We start from the raw sequence: 21101 nt of genomic DNA, 5'->3' as shown, positions 1-21101 counted from the left end.
GAGAAAGAGAAGAAAGGAATCCAAATAAGAAAAAAGGCAGTCAAATTATCTGCTGACTGACGATGTGATCTTATTCCTAGAAAACCCTAAAGACTCTTCCAAAAGACTCCTAGATTTGATTAAAAAATCACTAAACTTTCAGGATACAAAATCATTGTAAAAAATTAGTAGCATTTCTATACACCAATAACAAGCCAGTTGAGAGCCAAATCAAGAAGACAATTTTATTTATAAATATGACAAAACAAACAAATAAATAAAATACTTAAGAATACAATTAAAGGAAGGAGGTGAAAAATCTCTACAAGGAAAACTACAAAGCACTGGTGAAATAAATTGTAGATGACATAAACATATGAAAAACCTTTTCGTAATCATAGATTGGAAAAATCAATAATATCAAAATGAGCTTTCTACCCAAAACAATCTATAGATTCAATGCAATTCCTATCAAAATAACAGTATCATTTTTCATAGAATTAGAAGATGCAATACGAAAACTCATATGGAAAAACAACAACAACAACAACAAAAGCCCAAAATAACCAAAGCAATCCTGAGCAAAAGAAACAAACTTGGAAACATCACATTACTTGACTTCAAATTATAATACAACCTACAGTAAGAAAACAGCATGGCACTTGTATGAAAACTGATGCATTGATCAATAAGACAGAATGGAAAACCCAGAAACAAAGCCTCCACACATCTACAGCCAACTGATCTTTGACAAAGTCAATAAAAACACACTTTGGGGAAAGGAAACCCTGCTTTAAAAAATAGTGCTGGAAAAATTAGTCAGCAATATGCAGAAGAATGAAACTGAACTCCTATTGCTTACCACATAGAAAAGTTAACTCAAGGTGGGGTAAAGTCTTAAATGTATTACTAAAACCTGAAGCTATAAAAATGCTAGAAGGAAACCTAGAAAAAACTCTTCTGCACTTTGGCCCAGGCAAAGAATTAATGACCAAGTCCTCAAAAGCAAATACAACAAAAACAAAAATAGACGAACTGTACTTAATTTAACTAAAAAGCTTCTGCACAACAAAAGAGATAATCAACAGTGTTCAGACAACCTAAGAATAAGAGAAAATATTTGTAAACTATGCATATGACAAAGGGTTAATATCCAGAATTTACAAGGAACTTAAACAACTCAACAACAATAATAAAAACAAATAACCCCATTAAAAAGTGAGAAAAGGATGTGAACAGACATTTTTTTTTTTCAAAAGAAGACACACAAATGGCCTCAAACATATTAAAAAATGCTCAACTTCACTAATCATTAAATAAATGCAAATCAAAACCAAAATGAGACACCATCTTATGCAGTCAGAATGGCTATTATTAAAAAGTCAAGAAATAATAGATGTTGGTGAGGATACAGAGAAAATAAAAAGGATGCTTATACACTGTTGGTGATATGTAAATTAGTACGACCACTATGGAAAACAGTATGGACAACTTCTCAAAAAACTAAGCATAGAAATACTATTTGACCTAGTAATCTCACTATTGGGTATCTACCCAAAGAAAGAGAAATCATTACATCAAAGAGATACCTGCACTTATATGTTTATCATAGCATTCTTTACAATACCAAATATGTGGAACCAACCTAAGTGTTCATGATCAGATGACTGGATAAAGACAATGAGGTCCAAATATACCATAGAATACTACTTGGTCATAGAAAACAATGAAGTCATGTCTTTTGTGGCAATAGGAATACATCTGGAGGCCACTATCACAAGTGAAATAACTCAGAAACAGAAAGACAAATAGCAAATGTTCTCTTATGAGTGGTAGCTAAATAATGTGTACACATGGACATAGAGTATGGAATAATTTTAAAGGGTTATTCTGGAGAGAAAGGTAACACTGGAGAATTTTAAAGGGTTTGAAAGTGGGTAGCAGATGAGAGATAAGAAATTTCCTAATTGGTACAAGGTACACTGTTTAGGTAATGGCTTCACCACTATGCAATATATCTAGGTAACAAAACTGCCATCATACCCCCTAAATCTATAAAATACAAAAACTAGTTAGATATTAATGATATATCATATTATCAAATATTAAAAATAAATGCATTATACTATAATATACTCTTTGTTGTAAATCATACTTGGTAAGTATCTACTTTTCAATGACCAAATGAAATGACCAATGACCAATGATAGCCAAAGCAATCCTGAGCAAAAGAAACAAACCTGGAAGCATCACATTACCTGACTTCAAATTATAACACAAGCCTACAGTAAGAAAGCAGTGTGGCACTTGTATGAAAATTGATGCACTGATCAATAAGACAGAATAGAAAACCCAGAAACAAAGCCTCCACACATCTACAGCCAACTGATCTTTGACAAAGTCAATAAAAACAATGTTTTTTAATCAATCACACAAAACAAATGAGTTCATTATTTAAAATATTTATTTTGTCAATATTTTAACATAATAAATATCAGCATAATTTAAAATTTAGGTATTTATTTATGCAAATAACCCAGAAGCTGGTGAGAGGCATGAGGGGTATGTAGTATACTCGTCACCCCCAACCTGGCTGCCAGGCACTGAAGAGCAGCAGCAAGGCTTCTCCTTTCCCTGACTATAATGTATGGGAAAAACACACACTTGAGCAGAGCTTGTTTCATTCAAGTTTCCTAAAGTCTTCTCCATATTATATCTGTTATTATTTGGAAGGCAGAGCATTCAGTTGTTCATTTTAACATAACTTTTTTTTATCCCAGGATACAATGTTTATATCCTTATATATAAGCAGTTTTTAAGTACAAGTACTTATTTAATGATCTTTCCCAAGGAGGCTTTCTTAGGAAAATATTTTAAAAACACATTTTGTAGGAAGTTAATGCTTTTTGTTAAACTCTGCACTTCAATTCTGCTCCCACTGGGATCTTAGCAAGACCTTATTGGTGTATGTGTTTAGTATGATATTATTCTGTTTGCATAAATAATTTTACATTTCTTTTATTTTCTGATACATGGTGATTAATACAATCTTATAGATTTTGTGTTAATCGTGTAGGTAATATTTTACTATCTGACCAACTTAGAGCAAGTTTGAACAGAATAGTCTAAAATCATACTGTCATGCTGTTTTCCCTACAATAGAAAGGTAAAAATGTACACTCTAAATTGTTCTTTTGATGATATAAAAATGCACACTGCTTGAGCTGACATAACTAAATTGCCTATGTACTTAGATGACTTTGTGGTAATAAAAAGAAAACCCTGGAGGATTTAAATGATTTGCTACATTCATTTAAACAGGTTATTCAATAGTACCTAGTCATACATATTCATTCTTTCTGCTCCTGACAGCAGGAATAAAGGTATTAAGTTTTTATAGTGATTTTTAATGCAATAAATTTGTTATTTTTTTCTGTTTACAATACTACTCTCTGGGTGATTGCAAGTATTATAATTCTATATGGTTACCTGTTTATTACAAGAGATACTTATCTTCCCACTCATAAGTAACCATGCTTACATTAACCATACTTGAAAAGTAATGTTTTTATTCATTTTAGTATCAAATTAGAAATCATCCATCTTACAATATCTGCCGGCAAAATGTTTCCTCTCTCTCTTAAATCAGTAATTGCAATGTATGATTAACTTATTACTCTTCATTCTTCAGGCCTGGCTTATCTCTGTTGTTATTTTCTTGTTTCTTATCCATGTGTGTACTATACTTATTATTACATGTATTATACTTCAGCGATGGCAACATAATTAATACTCCTGTTATTTTTAATCATTTTAATATGCTGATACTTATGTCTATTTATTATTACATTGAACAAAAAAGGACTAGCAAAGAATTACGTAATATTTTTTTTCAAAAAATGTTTGGTATAAATGCACAGGACTCGAAGTCTTGGATCTTTAAAGATACTATACACAAGTGTTTCAAGAGTGAATATTAAATTTAATTTTAAGAACTTAAAAAAGAGGGAGCTTTAGATCAGCTGAGTTAAAATATAGTATATTAATATTGGAATTTTTTTTTTTTTTTGAGATGGAGTCTAGCTGTGTCACCCAGGCTGGAGTGCAGTGGCACGATCTCAGCTCACTGCAACCTCTGCCTCCCAGATTCAAGCAATTCTTCTGCCTCACCCTCTGAGTAGCTGGGACTACAGGCACATGCTAATTCTTTGTATTTTTAGTAGAGATGGGGTTTCACCTTGTTTGCCAGGATGGTTTCGATCTCCTGACCTCATGGTCTGCCTGCCTCAGCCTCCCAAAGTGCTAGGATTACAGGTGTGAGTCACTATGTTCAGCCTTAATATGTTCTTTTAAAAATGTCTATAGACCACTCAGAAGCCTGAAAGGTAAGAAAGGTATAATCACTTCTAAACTAATTTAAAAGTTAGGAATTGAAAAATAAAAAAGTATAGTCTTCAGGAAAGTAGTGGAATAAGAACCTAAAACTGTATCCCTTCAAAATAGGCAATTAAAATACTGGGAAAAGCTGTCAGTATAAATTTTGGGGAACACTGAAGATTAACCAAAGGCTTGCAACAACCAGTGCTTACTCAAGAAAAACAATTGAATCTTGGTAAGAACAGTGAAATGCGTGGCATTTTAACTACCCCATTCTCATCTCCCAGTTTTCAACTCTGGTAGTATTGGAAGTAACAGCTCACATTTCCAGTACCACAGGAGAAGATTGGACCTCATTAACAAGTAAGTGTAATTATTTTTTTCATCTGTACGTTGGTTCCTTGGAAGACTGGCTCAAAGGGCTTATCTTTATTTCACCTAACTCAGAACTTGCCCAATGCTAAAGTTGCCATCCAGAAGGAAGTGAAAGACTGCATATGTTTAAAGCATGTATAGGCAAATATTTTAATTGCTTCTGCGTGTGGTTAGAAAACAGCTGAGCCGCACGACAGACTAACTTAAAACTTGGGAGGAAAGTCTGGGAGATGAGATGTCTATGAGTAATTTGAAAAACTCTTTAGAGGATGTAATTTCCAGAGTTGCTAAATTATAATATTCAAAATATCCAGTCCCCAACCAAAATGACTGAACATGCAAAGAAATAAGAAATTATGGCCCATATTGAGGAAGAAAAAATTATTAAATAGAACTATCCAAGGGGAAGCCCAGAACTTAGACTTTTAAGACAAAAACTTTAACTCAGCTATTTTAAACATGTTCAATGAGCTAAGAAAACAATGTCTAAATAGGAAGACGAATTGGAACACTGTCTCAAAAAGTACAGAATATTAATAATGAGATTAAAATAATTAAAAGTTTACATAGGAATTAAGAAGTTGAAAAGTATAATAACTGATATGAAAAATTATATAGAGAGGGCTCAATAGCAGACTCAGACAGAATAAAGAATCAGCAAAACTGAAAGTAGATCAATTGAGATTATTCAGACTGAGGAACAGCAAAATAAATAAATAACTGAAGAAAGTCTTGGCGACTTGTGTACCAATTCACTCATATTGAAAATCCCAGGAGGAGAGAGAAAAAGGGGAAGAAAGAAATTTGAAGAAATAATGACTAAAGATAATCATACTTTGATGAAAAATGTTAATCTACACATCAAAATGCTCAATGTACTCATAGTAGAATAAATTCAAAGAAATCTATAACTAGATACATCATAATTAGACTTTCAAAAGCCAAATATATTGAAAACATCTTGAAAGCAGCATGAAAAGATAATCGTAACATACAAAGGATCCTCAATGGGATTAATGATTAATTTCATATCAGAAAACATAGAGGTAATGGGATGAAATATTTAAAGAATATTTCATCTTTCTGAAAAGAAAAGAGTCAGGCAAGAATTCTATATCTGGCAAAAGCAGTCTTCAAAAATGAAGAAAAAACAAAAACATTCCTAGATAAAAACAGAGTTTATCACTAGCAGCTCTACCCTACAACAAGTTCTTTTTTTTAGTTGTATTTTTCTGTAAGTTATTAGGGTACAGGTTGTATTTGGTTACAACAAATCTTTCTTTATTTAATTTTAAATTTTTTAAAATGTATTTTTCCATAAGTTATTGGGGTACTGGTAGTGTTTGGTTACATGAATAAATTCTTTAGTGGTGATTTGTGAGATTTTGGTGCACCCATCACCTGAGCAGTATACACTGCACCGTATTTGTTGTCCTTTATCCCTTGCCCCCCTCCGACTCTTCCCCCCAAGTCCCCAAACTTCATTGTATCATTATTTTTTTTCAATGCTACTTAATGCTTTTTATTTAGAGATGATGTGTTGGCCTTCTTTTATTATTATTATTACACTTTAAGTTCCGGAATACATGTGCAGAACATGCAGGTTTATTACATAGGTATACACTGCCATGGTGGTTTGTTGCATCCATTAACCTGTCATCAACATTAGGTGTTTCTCCTAATGCTATCCCTTTCCTAGCCCCCTACCCTCCACAGGCCCCAGTGTGTGATGTTCCCCTCCCTGTGTCCATGTGTTCTCATTGTTCAACTCCAACTTATGAGTGAGAACATGCAGTGTTTGGTTTTCTGTTCCTGTGTTAGTTCGCTGAGAATGTTTTCGAGCTTCATTTAAGTCCCTGCAAAGGACATGAACTCATCCTTTTTTATGGCTGCTTAGTATTCCATGGTGTATATATGCCACATTTTCTTTATCCAGTCTATCACTGATGGGCATTTAAGTTGGTTCCAAGTCTTTGCTACCGTGAACAGTGCTGCAATAAACATATGTGTACATGTGTCTCTAGAGCAGAAGGATTTATAATCCTTTGGGTAGATACCCAGTAATGGGATTGCTGGGTCAAATGATATTTCTGGTTCTAGATCCTTGAGGAATCACGACACTGTCTTCCATAACAGTTGAACTAATTTACACTCCCACCAACAGTGTAAAAGCATTCCTATTTCTCCATTTCCTCTCCAGCATCTGTTGTTTCCTGACTTTCTAATGATTGCCATTCTAACTGGCATGAGATGGGATCTCATTGTGGTTTTAATTTGCATTTCTCCAATGACCAGTGATGATGAGCTTTCTTTCATAAGTTTGTTGGCGGAGTAAGTGTTTTCTTTTGAGTGTCTGTTCATATCTTTTGCCCACTTTTTGATGCAGTTGTTTGGTTTTTCTTTTTTTTTTTTTTTTTTTTTTTGTAAATTTGTTTAAATTCCTTGTAGATTCTGGATGTTAGCCCTTTGTCAGATAGATAGATTGCAAATATTTTCTCCCATTCTGTAGGTTGTCTGTTCACTCTGATGATAGTTTCTTTTGCTGTGCAGAAGCTCTTTGTTTTATATCCAATTTGTCAATTTTGGCTTTTGTTGCCATTGCTTTTGGTGTTTTAGTCATGAAGTCTTTGTCCATGCTTATGTTCTGAATGGTATTGCCTAGGTTTTCTTTTAGGGTTTTTATGGTTTTAGTTCTTACATTTAAGTCTTCAATCTATCTTGAGTTAATTTTTGTATAAGGTGTAAGGAAGGGGTCCAGCTTCAGTTTTCTGCATATGGCTAGCCAGTTTTGCCAACACCATTTATTGAATAGGGAATCCTTTCCCTACTGCTTTTGTAAGGTTTGTCAATGATCAGATGGTTGTAGATGTGTGTCACACAGTGTATCACTCTTTCGCCTTTGCATCCTCTTAGTTTAGCTCCCACATATCAGTAAGAACATATGATATTTGGTTTTCCATTCCTGAGTTACTTCACTTAGGAATAATAGTCTCCAATTTCACCCAGGTAATTGCAAATGCTGTTAAATCATTCTTTTTTGTAGCTGAGTATTGCATCATAGATAGATAGATAGATAGATAGATAGATAGATAGATAGATAGATATCACAGTTTCTTTACCCACTCATTGATTGATGGGTATTTGGGTTGGTTCCACAATTTTGCAGTTGTGAATTGTGCTGCTATAAACATGTGTCTGCAAGTATTTTTTTCTAATGATGCCCTACAACAAATTCTAAAGGGAGTTCTTAGGTTGAAATTCAAGGACAGTAGATGTTAACTCAAATCTATATGAAGGAATAAATAACAACATAAAGGAAACTACATAGGTAAGTATAAAAGACTGAATAAATGCATGTGTTATAATTCCTTTTTATTTCACCTAAATTAAAAACCAACTATATAATGCAATAATTATAAGTCTATGTTGGCCACACAATGTACAAACATGAATTGTGATGATAACAGCACCAAGAAGGGACAGATCTATATGGGAATAAAATTTTTGTAATATAGAAATTGTTACTAATCCAAGCCGGATTGTTATAAATTACTGTGTTATTTGTAATACACAATAAAACCACTAGGAAAATAATTCAAAATTTATAGAAAAAGCAATGACAAGGAAATTAAAATTTATACACTAGAAAATATTTAATTCAAAAAATGCAGTAAGAAGAACAAGAAACCAAAGGAGATAAGATACAGAGACAAGAAAGAGTGCAAAATCATAAATAAGTCTTTTTTTTTTTAAATTGCATTAACTGTAAACAAACTTTCCAATAAAAATATATAGCTTGGTAGAATGGATTTTTCAAAAGATCTATATTATACTGTCTACAAGAAAATCATTTAGATCCAAAGACACAAAAGGTCTGCTTATGCTAAAATTACATAAAATGAACTTTAATATAAAATTGTTACTAAAGAAAAAAGGGCATCATATAATGATACAGTCAATCCAATAAGAATATATAACAATTATAAACATATACACAGCTAACAATAGAGTCCCAAAATACAAGAAGTAAAAACTGATAGAAATGAAGGGAAAAACACCATTTAACAAAAATAATTTGAGACTTCAATACCCTTCTTTCACTAATGGATGGAAAAATTAGAATGAAGAAAAGCAAGAAAATAGAAGATTTGAATATTATTAAATATCAACTAGACTTAGTAGATATGTACCTAATAATCTACCCTCCAAAAATCAAAATACACATTTCTCTAAAGTGTACATTGAACATTCTTCAAGTTAAAACATTTTTTAAGGCTAGAAACAAGTTTCAATACATTTTAAAATATTATAATTATTAAAAGTATATTTCCTAACCACAATTGAAAAAAATTATAAATTAACAGAAAGAAATTTGGAAAATTCAGAAATATGTGAAAATTTAAAAACACATTTTGAAATAATCATAGGTCCCACAAACAAATTAGAAAATGCTTAGGATAATGAGCTCCAACTCCATCGATGTTGCTGTAAAGTAAATGATTTTATTCTTTCTATGGGTACATAGTATTCCATGGTGCATATGTACCAAGTTTTCTTTATCCAGTCCACCACCAATAGTCATCTAGTTTGATTCCATGTCTTTACTATGGCGAATTGTGCTGCAATGAACGTATGAGGGTAATTGTCCTTTTGGTAGACTGATTTATTTTTCTTTGGGTATATACCCAGTAATGGGACTGCTAAATTGAATTGTATTTCTGTTTTAAGCTCTTTGAGAAATCTCCAAACTGCTTTCCACAGTGGCTGAACTAATTTGCCTTCCCACCAACAGTGTACAAGCATTCCCTTTTCACCACAGCCTCGCCAGCATCTATTACATTTGACTTTATTAATAACCATTTTGAGTGGCATAAGAATGTCATTTTGTGGTTTTGATTTACGTTTCTCTGCTGATTAGTGATACTGAGCATTTTTTCATGTCTCTTGGCCACTTGTGTAGTTTCTTTTGAGATAAATCTGTTTGTGTTTTTTGCCCAATTTTTAATGGAGTTATTTATTTTTTGCTTATTTAATTGTTTAAGTTCCTTATAGATTCTTGAAAGTTTAAGAATATATTTGTGTGTATATACATATATATGTGCTTCTCTATATATGTGTGTGTGTATGTGTGTGTGTGTGTGTGTGTGTGTGTGAAAATACTTAGAAATAAAGAAAAACCAAAACATGGCATATAAAAAATGTACAGGAAAGAGTGGAAATGGTGCTCAGTAGAAACTTATAACTTGGCTGGGCATGGTGGCTCACGCCTGTAATCCCAGCACTTTCAGAGGCTGAGGCAGGAGGATCATGAAGTCAGGAGTTCAAGGCCAGCCTGGCCAATGTGGTGAAACCCTCTACTACAAATATAGGAAAATTAGCTGGGCATGGTGGCATGTGCCTGTAGTTCCAGCTACTTTGGAGGCTGTGTCAGGAGAATCGCTTGAACCCAGGAGGTGGAGCTTGCAGTGAGCCAAGATCGTGCCACTGCACTCCAACCTGGGTAACAGAGTAAGACTCTGTCTAAAAAAAAAAAAAAAAAAGTGAGCATCATAGGACACCAAGAAAGCTAAATGTCAACCACAGAATGGGAGAAGATATTTACAGATCATATTTCTGATAAGGGTTTAGTACAAGAATATATAAAATACTCTGACAAATTAATAATACAAAGCAAATAACCAAGTTTTAAAATGGGAAAAATATATAAATAGATTTGTCTCATTAGAAGATACAGAAATGGTGAATAAATACATGTAAAAGATACTCAACATCATAAGCCATTGGAGAAATACAAATCAAAACCACAATCAGATACCACTTCCCATCTACTAACATGCAGATACATAGTTATTTACATATAAAGAAAATAACTAGTGTGACGTATGTGGAAATGTTATAACTGTTAAACGTTGCTACTAGGAATGTACAATAGGGGAGCCAAGGTAGAAAACAATTGAAGAGTTTCTTTAAGAGTTAAGCACAGAATTACCATATGCCCAACAATTCCCTTACTGGTGAATACAGTAATGGGTCACATAACAATGGGGACACATTCTGAGAAATGTCATTAGGTGATTGTGTTGTGCACTTCCGGAAATCTTATTGTGTACTTACACAAACCTACATGGTGTAGCCTACTACACATCTGGGCTATACGGTATAGCCTATTGCTCCTAGACTACAAACATGTACAGCATGTTACTGTACTCAATACTACAGGCAATTGAAACACAATGGTGTTTGTATCTAAACATAGAAAAGATACAGTGAAAATACGTTATACAAGATAGATTATGATACACCTGTATAGGGCACTTACCATGAATGGTGCTTGCAAGACTGCAAGTTGCTCTGAGTATGTGAGTGAGTGAGGGCTAAGGGAACGTGTAGGCCTAGGACATGAGTGTACATCACTGTAGACCTAATAAACACTGTACACTGAGGCTACAGTGAATTTATTTTTAAAAATTTCTTTCTTCAATGACAAATTAAACTTAGCTTGTTGTAACCTTTTCACTTTATGCACTTTTTAAAAACTTTTTTAAACACTTTCATAACACTTAGCATAAAACATGAACACACTGTACAGCTGTACAAAGATACTTTCTTTCTTTATACCCTTACTCTGTAAGCTTTTTTCCATTTTTAAAAATTTTATCATTTTTTACTTTTTAAGCTTGTCTGTTAAAAATTAAGACACAAAGGCACTCATTAGCCTAGACCTACACAGAGTCAACATCACTAATATCACCACCTTCCACTTCCACATCCTGTCCCACTGAAAGACCTTCAGAGGCAATAAAACACACAGAACTGTCATGTCCTATAATAACAATGCCTTCTTCTGGAATACCTCCGGAAGGACCTGCCTGAGGCTGTTTCACAGTTGACATATTTACAAGTAGGATTACACTTTAAGATAATGATAAAATGTATGGTAAATACACAAACAAGTAACATGGTCATTTATCATCAAGTATTACATACTGTAGCCAGGTTTGGTGGTGGGTGCCTGTAATCTCAGCTACTCCGGAGGCTGAGGCAGGAGAATTGCTGGAACCCAGGAGGTGTGGAGGTTGCAGTGAGCCAAGACTGTGCCATTGCACTCCAGCCTAGGTGACAACAGCGAGACTCCAACTCAGAAAAGAGAGAAAGAAAGAAAGAAAGAAAGAAAGAAAGAAAGAAAGAAAGAAAGAAAGAAAGAAAGAAAGAAAGAAAGAGAGAGAGAGAAAGAGAGAGAGAGAGAAAGAAAGAAAGAAAGAAAGAAAGAAAGAAAGAAAGAAAGAAAGAAAGAAAGAAAGAAGGAAGGAAGGAAGGAAAGAAAGAAAGAAAGAAAGAAAGAAAGAAAGAAAGAAAGAAAGAAAGAAAGAAAGAAAGAAAGAAAGAAAGAAATTTGGTCACAGACATGTACATGTACAGAGAGAAAATGATGACACAGGAAGAAGGCTGCTATCTACAAGCCAAGGAGAGATGTCTTAGAACAAAACCGTCAACACCTAACTCTCAGATTTCTAGCCTCCCAAGCTGTGAGAAAATAAATTTTGTCACTGAAGCCACTCAGTGTTGGTACTTTGTTATGATATCCCTAGGAAACAAATACATAAATTTTGTAATAATCCAACAAAAAAGGAGAACTACATAATGGGTGAGAAAGGGGAAGTGTTTCTGGAGCTATGTCATTGATGATCCTATAGAGCATGAGATCTAGGGTATAGGTAGAAAGTATGAAAGTATGACCTTAGGTAGGGACAGAAAGAGTTTATCTTTAGTAATAGAAGAGAAAGTTAATAATATGGGTCCATATATAGGCTGATAAATGTAATGTTGAGGATATTTGTAACATTTCTCTGTAAATGTTCATTATCTTTTCTCAATGAAACAAGAATCAACAATATTAGATTAAGGGAATAGAGAGGTAAAGTCATCATTTGAGAAAGTGGGAGATGCATGGACCCAAGAAAGTCAGGACAGTTTCCAGCAGAACTGAGGGACGGCATCATGCTAGTAATAATGAATTTAAAGTGAGCTCAGTAAAGATAGGTATGTCTTTTATTCTGTCTCCACAAAGCATCATTTAGAACTTCAATTTAAATTGTCAATTATGTGTTTATGTAGGCTATAAACAGATGCTTAATTTTGAAGAAATGAGAGATGATTTACAGGGAACTTAAAATTCGTCTACAAAATATGAATCTAGGCTTTTTCAGGGGAATTTGACCCTCAGCCTGATTGATAGAAAAATAGTAGCAAAAGGCCACATTAAAAAGGGGAGAGGGTGCATGCGAAGTCTTTCCTTATGCATTTATGACACATAAAAGAGTTAATATAGTCTAATTCCCTGTGCGACGTGAAAAAGGTCATAATTTGAAAAAGTACCCTTTCATCAATTAGAGTGGACTGAATACTCCTCCCATCTCAAGAGAACTTCAAGAAATTTTGTGAAAAACTTATCAGTCCTTAAAATCATCTACTTCCCATTTTTTTTCTTTTTCCCTTTGCTCAATCAACTTCTCCTTGCTTTTATCACTTGCTTGTGAGGCAGCCCCCAACATGTTCAGAATTCTCAAGTGCCATATATCAGTGCCATATTGTGCAAATGCTATAAGAGTTAAGACTGATGGTAAGAGCTAGCATTTAAAAGAACCCTTACAGTGAACATCACTTGTGTCATCATTAGTCCTCAAGTGAGGATGAGTAACACATCTTCAAAAGATTCAAAACAAATCATTTGGGAAAATACAATTGGACATACAAAAATCACATCTATAGAGTCACTTATTTCACATTTATCTGTGACTATCCATTAAATAATACACTTGGAAGTCAAGTTCAGTGATGAGTACATAGCTAACTAATTTCCAAAAACAGCCCATTCCAATTTGGTAGAATTGCATTTATTATAGCTTTCAATTAATCATAATCCTTTGGAATAAGTGATGGAGCTCATTATGAATGCATTTGTGTATATTTTTATTCACTATACGTTTTTCTATTTTAGATGTAGAATTAACATAGAATACTGAAGATATTTATATTTATATTTTATTTGTGTTTTAATATTACACATATTTTACATATACAAATTCTGTAACAACAATACATTGCTATATTTTTGTTTCCTTTTCTCGTGCCCCTTTCTTGTCTCCACCATTCAGCTTATAACAACTTTGTCTGCGCAAATTTGTAATTTTACATTTTTACCCCACAATACCTAGACTATTTTATCTTATGTGATATGTATGTATAAAATGTCATTTAATTTTTGTGATTCAAAATTAATATCAATCAATATTATCTTATAAATAATAATAACTGATGAGTTCTTTTTTATTTTGGGGCAAGTGTCACCTCTGATGACATCACTAGTATTTTAATATATTGAGTTCATATTGCTGGTCCATACATCCCAGGGAAGGAGAATGTAAGAGATTGTGTAAGTTTGCTTAGAAATACTTTAATTTAAATGATTAAATTAAATTTTAAAAGCAAAGTGAATAAGAATAGTTAGTATGACATAATTACAATAAATCACTCTCTAATATATAACAGTGATAAATTTTAACCCAGGTTCTAACTTCTACTAGCTACATGACATTGGAAAAAAAATCACAATTACTCTAAACTTTAGTTCTCCTACAAAGAGGTAATCCAATTATTTGTTTTACTAAATTTTATGAGTTAATTAATAAATGAAAAGTTTTAGCAAATAGTAACTGTGGAATACATGCAAATAAAACACTACTCTTTAAGAGGAAAGCTTAAAAAACAAGCACCTAAATAAAATTGGGTACCTGCACTGTATACTCAGTTTGAGAGAGAATTTTCTAAATCTAGTTTTATCTGCTTCTTTGTTCTTATTCTCATGGCTAGAAGTTTTTCTGTTACATTTCCTCATCTCAGATTAGGTGTGTCTTGTGGCAACATCATTCTCTTTTACCTTCTGCCTTTTACAGCCTCCAAATCACATGTTGTTCAATAATAGTTGATATGGAAAATTTATCTAACATTAATGTTTGATAAATGTGTGCATTTCAAGAGAATAAATAACCTCTAATGAAGTATATGTCATCAGACTATAATCTACAAGCTTTGTACACAATTTCTGTTACTTATAATTCCTTAAAAATATTAGACATGTCTTATGTCTAGGGCTCTTGCTATCAGCATCAATATAACATCCTAGGTTTTTTGAGTGTGTTGACTTTCTTACTTTTGAAATCTCTTCTTCATCATATGTAACCTCATTTATTTACATAATTATAACCAAGTCATGGCTGTTATGAATAACCACACAAAAATCAAAATCTCAAAGTATCAAAATCTCAACTCCAGGCAAATTCTTCTCTGATCATAATTTTATATTTTTAATTCTCTTGTCCAAATAATCCCATTTCAGTATACTTCATTTTACTGTGGTCTTTAATCTGTTAACCATTCTAGTTTTTTGTTGTTAATTACTTCTAGAATCATATAAGTTATCTTCCAAATGAAGATGCTTTTAAGAAGAAAGGGAACACTCAAACTATTCAAAATTATATGATTACTTGAAACTCTTGCTTATTAATCGACAAATAGGTTTCTTTATATTGATAGACCTCTAAATAGTTTTTTTATACCTAAAGGTAGTATTATTAATTTATATCAAGGCAAAAATTTTAAATGTAACATTGCTTCTCTGAATATTAAAAACAGTGTATGCAGAAATATGACCCCTGTTACTGATTTACATATACTTTAATCAGTTTCATAGCCATACTTACAGCAATGGACAAGTAATGTCCACTATAAAATTAGGGTATTTTTTCCAGTAGAGTTTATTTATCTTTAAATAATGTTACTTCTAGTTTTCTTCAAATTTCCATTTTATGCTTAATGAGTTTAAAATTGCTAAACATTTTAATTGAAGCTTCTCTTTGTAATGCTATTTTTAAATGAGATCAATATTCTCATGTGCTGGAATAACTGGTAAGCTGATAACAAACTCTGATGAGTGGAGACCATTGACAATTCTATTTATTTGCACTGAAATATACAGAATTTATAAATATGATGTTTGTCTCCATCCAGAGCACTTTTCCTAACAATATTATTGTAAGACAATGTGTGTGAAGTGATTTATTTGTATTTATACTTTTTTGAAGTTTTGCCTACTCTGATTCTTCAAAATTGTGGTGATGGCTTTTTTTAAATAGTTTTTCTGGAACCTCTCACAAAAGACAGATAGCAATAGAATAGGAAAGACAAAAATCCATGGACAATATTGACAACAAAAGTAGATAACAAGTTACATCTCTAGTGCCAAACATGCAAATGGCAGCAAACAACTGAAAAAGAGACCTGCGTACTATCTGAGTCAGTGCAAGAGAACAGCATAGAGAGTCAACAGAGTTTCCAGTGGATCAAAGAACGGAAAAATTCCCCAAATTGCTGAGTATACACTGGAGAGCATGTGGTCAATTTGTAATCAGAAACTGAAACTAATAGTCAACATGCCCCAAAGTGAGTTCTAAAAAGGCTGGAGTTGCCATATAAAAATTCTTGAAACTGATCAACGAGGATTTTTTTTTGCATAAGTTTGCACAAAAAGCAGAAACTGCTGGAAACTGAGTCAAGTTTGAGGTCAAGAACAATACAGTTAAAGGAAGAATGAAGATATTAATATAAGTGAAAGAGGAAAACAGAATTGGTGCTTCTCAAAAGTGCAAGCTACTTATTTTGAACAGTTAAACAGAGACAACAAGTAAAACTTCCAGGGAATTAGATTATTTGACTTCTGTACAATATTTTCTGCCTAATTCACAACTCCTGAAAGTTTGGAAATACAAATTTCATATCAAAATAAACAAAGAACTTGAAAATTTCAAATCTTAAAAAAGGTAAAAAAGTATCAAATCTTAAAAAAGTTAAAAAAAAAGTATAATAAGGAGCAGAATAACATCCTTCATCACCATGAAATTATAACATAAACCACATCAACAAAATATATAAAAATATGACTTACTATTTTGAAATTAACCAAAAGACATGAAAATAATAATATGTAACCTCAAAAAATTATGCAGAATAAAATAACTCAGAGTTAAAAGAACTCAGAAAGAAAGGAGGCAGAGCAAGATGGCAGAATAGAAAGCTCCCACAAAGACACAAAATTAACAACTATCTACACAGAAAAACACACCTTCATAAGAACTCAAATCAGGGGTGCACTCACAGTATCTGGCTTTAACTTCATGTCACTGAAAAAGACACTGAAGAGATGGAAAAAGACAGTCCTGACTCATCAACACCAATCCCCCAAACCCTGGCAACAGCGGCATGGTGTGGAGAACGTCTCTGGCACTGGGCAAGGCAGAAGAGAATATTTGTGAGGCATTGAACTCAGTGTTGTCCTGTTAGAGCAGAAAGGAAAATCAGATCACACTCAGCTGACACCTGCCCAGGGAGAGAGTACTTAAACCAGCTCGAGCTATAAGGGACTCACCAATCCCAGCTTTCAAAACTCAAGTGCCTGCAACCTCTCCACCAAAGGCTACAGCACTCTGTGACTGCAAGTAAACTCGAAAGGCAATCTAGGACATAAGGACTGCAACTCTTAGGAGAATCTTAATGCTTAACTAGGCCCAGAGACAGTGGACTGAGGGTCATGCAAAATACTGACACGTTAGCTGGGGCAGCCAAGGGAGTGTTGGCATCACCACTTCCTTAACCCCAGGCTGCACAACTTGAGGCTTTAAGAGTCCCCTTCCTTCTGCTTGAGGAGGAGAGAAAGAAGTGTGGGGAGGACTTTGTCTTGCATCTAGTATACCAGCTAAGCCACAGCAAGATAGGGAACTAGTTGGAGGTGAGAAGACCTCGACCCAGGATCTATCTTTCAGACGTTTCTAGCCATGCCATGGGACAGAAGGGATCCTGCTGCTTTGAAGGAAAGGACCTAGTCCTGGCAGCATTCATCACCTGCTAACTGAAGAACCTGTGGGCCCTGAATAACCAGCAGCAATGCCCAAGTACCACACTGAGGGTCTTGGGTGAGTCTCTGAGAGAGGTTGGCCTTTGGTGAGACTCAGCACATTACCGGCTGTGTTGGCTATGGGGCAAAATTTCTACTTGAAAAGGGCAGAGGGAAAATTAAGGGACTTTGTCTTGCACCTTAAGTACTAGAACAGCCACAGAAGGGCAGGGCACCAACCAGGCTCTTAGAGTCCTCAATTCCAGGACGTAATTTTGGATGGCATATCTGGTCCTGCCTTGGGCCACAGCGGAGTCCACTGTTCTGAAGGGTGAGTCCCAGGCTAGGCAGCATTCATGACAAGCCAACTTAAGAGACCTTAGGCATTAAGAAAACACCGGCAGTAGTCTGGCAGTATTCCTCATAGGCAGTACTCCTCATAGGCAGTGCCTCTGAGGTGAGGCCTCTCTGCCTTTGGAAATGAGAGAGAATATGGTTAAGACTGCATCTTTTGATTTGAGTACTAGCTAAGCGATAATGCAATAGAATCCCAGGTAAACTTCTAATTAGGTTTTTCACTCTAGTCTTTGACTCACAGTCCTGGCTGACTTTGCCACCTGCTGATTGTAGAGCCTCAGGACCTCGAGTGAACATAGGCAGTAGCCAAGCAGTGGTTACAGCAGGCCTTGGGCAAGACCCAATGCCATTCTGGCTTCAGGTTTGACTCAGCAAAGTCAAAGTCATAGTAGTGGTGGCCACAGGGGTTCTTGTGTCAACCTCCAGCTTTAGGTGACTCAGAGATTCTGTATGTTTGGGAAAAAGTAAGGGAAGAGAATAAGAGTCTCTTCCTGAAAATCCATAGAATTCTCCTGGATCAGGTCCAAGACCATCAAGAAGGTACCTATACAAGTCTACAGGGACCACAGCATTACTTGCCTTGGGATGCCCCCTAAAGCAGATACAGTTTAGATCACAACACCCAAGTCCATTTAATTATCTGAAAAGCCTTCCCAAGAAGGACTGATACAGTAAAGACTACAATAAATACCTAACTCTATCATGCCCGGACACCAATGACTATCTAGTAGCATCAACAACAATTCAGGAAAATGTGACCTCACCAAGTGAATTATATAAAGCACCAGGAAACCAATCCTTGAGATAGAGAGATATGTGACCTTTTAGACAGAGAATTCCAAATAGCTGTGTTGAGGGAACTCAGCACTCAACAAATGCAATTAATCCGTTGCCTACAAGAAACTCACTTCACCTAGAAAGACACACATAGACTGAAAATAAAGGAATGGAAAAAGATATTTCATACCAATGGAATCTGAAAAGAGCAGGATTTGCCATACTTGCATCAGACAAAATAGATTTCAAAACCAAAACTTTCAGAAGGGACAAACAGGTCACTATATAATAACAAAGCAGTCAATTCAGTGAGAGGCTACAACAATTGTGAAAATATATGTGTACCCAACACTGGTGCACCAAGATATATAAAGCAAATATTATTAGACTTAAAGAGAGAGATAGGCCCCAATACAATAATAGCTGGAGACTTTAACACCCCACTTTCAGCACTGAGCAGATCTTCCACACACAAAATCAACAAAGAAACGTCAGACTTAATCTGCACTATAGACCAAATGAATCTAATAGATATTTACAGGACATTTCATCCAAGAGCTGCAGAATACATATTCTTTTCCTCAGCACATGGATGGTTCTCAAGGATAGATTATATATTAGGAGACAAAACAAGTCTTGAAACATTAAAAACAAAACTGAAACAATATCAAGCATCTTTTCTGACCACAATGGAATAAAACTAAAATTAATATCAAGAGGAATTTTATAAACTATAAAAATACATGGAAATTAAACAATGTGCTGTTGAATGATCAGTATAAAGAAACTAAGAAGGAAATGGCAAAATTGTTTGAAACAAATGATAAGGGAAAAACAACATACCAAAACCTATGGGATACAGCAAAGACAGTAAGTAGAAGTAAATGTATAGCTATAAATGTCTATGTCAAAAAAGAGGAAAAACTTCAAACCAATAGTCCAATGATGCATCTCAAAGAACTAGAAAACCCAAAATTAGTAGAAGAAAATAAATAATAAAGGTCAGACCAGAAATGAATGAAAGTAAAATAAAATAAATTACAAAAGATCAGTAAAACAAAAAAATTGTTTTTTTTTTTAAAGTTGAACAAAATTGGCAATCCTTTAGCCAGACTAAGAAAAAAAGAGGGAAAATTCAAACAAATAAAATTAGAAGTGAAAAAGGAGACATTACAACTGATACAACAGAAATTTGAAGGATCATTAGTGGCTACTGTGAGCAACTATGTGCCAATACGATGAAAAATCTAGAAGAAATTGACATATTCTTAGATATATACAACTTATCAAGAATGAATCTGGAAGAAATCCAAAACCTGAATAGACCAATAACAAGTAACGTTATTGAAGCTGTAATAAAAAGTCTCCTACTAAACAAAAGCCAGACACTTGATGGCTTTAGTGTTGAATTCTACCAAACCATTAAAGAAGAATTAATATCAATCTCATTCAAACTACTCTGAAAAAATAGATGAGGTAAAACTTCCAAAATCATTCTACAAGGCCACTATTATCCTCATATCTAAATAAGACAAAGACATATCAAAAAAAAAAAAAAAAAGAAAACTACAGGCCAATATTTCTAATAAATACTGACCCAAAATTCTCAACAAAACGCCAGCACTTTTGACATAGTTCCAAGAACTTACACTAGGAAAAGGTAGTCTCTTCAATAAATGGCGCTGGGAAAATTGGATATATATATGCAAAGAGTGAAACTAGACCCTTATCTATCATCACATACAAAAACCAAATCAAAATGGATTAAAAAATGTAAATCTAAGACCTCGAACTACGAAACTACTACAAAATAACACTGGGAAAAATCTCCAGGTCATTATTCTGGGCAAAGATTTCTTGAGCAATATTCACAAGAACAGGCAACCAAAGCAAAACTGGACAAGTTGGATTACATCAAGTTAAAAAGCTTCTGCGCAGTGAAGGATACAATCAGCAAAGTGAAAAGACAACCCACAGAATGAGAGAAAATATTTGCAAACTATTCATCTCACAAGGGATTGATAACCGGAATACATAAGGAGTTGAAACAACTGTATAGGAAAAAAGTCTAATAATCCAATCACAAAATTAGTTAAAGATTTGAGTAGACATTTCTCAAAAGAAGACATACAAACGGTAAACAAGTATATGAAAAGGTGGTCAATATCATTGATCATCAGAGAAATGCAAATAAAACTACAATGAAATACCATCTCACCCCAGTTAAAATGGCATATATTCAAAAGACAGGCAATAACAAATGCTGGCAAGGATGTGGCGAAGAGGGAAC

The sequence above is a fragment of the Macaca mulatta genome, chromosome 5, assembly GCF_049350105.2.
Source record: "Macaca mulatta isolate MMU2019108-1 chromosome 5, T2T-MMU8v2.0, whole genome shotgun sequence".
NCBI lineage: Eukaryota > Metazoa > Chordata > Mammalia > Primates > Cercopithecidae > Macaca > Macaca mulatta.
Note: the sequence above shows the minus strand (reverse complement) of the source record.